General features: G+C 38.6%; 1 long non-coding RNA gene across 1 annotated transcript; it reads right to left on the bottom strand.

Annotated features, from left to right (window-relative positions):
- Positions 1–189: 189 nt before the first annotated feature.
- LOC109954385 (uncharacterized) lies at positions 190–543 on the bottom strand. The gene is made up of 2 exons (XR_002274105.1): positions 435–543; positions 190–283 (listed from the first exon to the last, which is right to left on the bottom strand). It is a non-coding gene; the product is annotated as an uncharacterized LOC109954385 (long non-coding RNA).
- Between the last annotated feature and the right edge of the window lie 6 nt (positions 544–549).

The raw sequence follows: 549 nt of genomic DNA, 5'->3' as shown, positions 1-549 counted from the left end.
TGAAAGTTGCCAGGCCATGGACAATCTATTTTGAATGAACTGCCTGAATTTAATGTAGTTTTATTTAACTTTTGAACAGGGATGCATGTGTGTAATTTAACTTTGCTGTAAAAATATGGGAGTTGAACTAAAGCGCTGCCTAGAATATCATTAGGAGGGAGATTTAACTCATCAGAAGGATGTACTTACCAATAGCCATGAAAATTTCATTGACATTCATGGCTGTCTTGGCTGAGGTCTCCATGAACAGTAGACTGTTGTCATCAGCATATGCTTGCGCCTCCTGAAAACATTATTTGGAGAAAGAGGATAATATTACACATCTACTACAGTGACAAGGTCAATATAGCTTTATGGTATAATACATTCAGCACAAAGCTTGGAATTAAAATTATTTTGCTATAAAATGGACTCATATGTATCCAGCTTCATACCTGCAGCTCTACGGCTCTCTTGTTTGCAATGTCTGCTTTGTTTCCAGCCAAAGCGATCACTATGTTGGGATTGGCTTGTCTCTGCAGCTCCTTCACCCAGTTTTTTGCTCGTGCA

This window comes from Monopterus albus, unplaced genomic scaffold (genome assembly GCF_001952655.1).
Source record: "Monopterus albus unplaced genomic scaffold, M_albus_1.0 scaffold7811.1, whole genome shotgun sequence".
Lineage (NCBI taxonomy): Eukaryota > Metazoa > Chordata > Actinopteri > Synbranchiformes > Synbranchidae > Monopterus > Monopterus albus.
The sequence above is the reverse complement of the archived record's forward strand: the minus strand, read 5'-3'. Positions and strand labels throughout refer to the sequence as shown.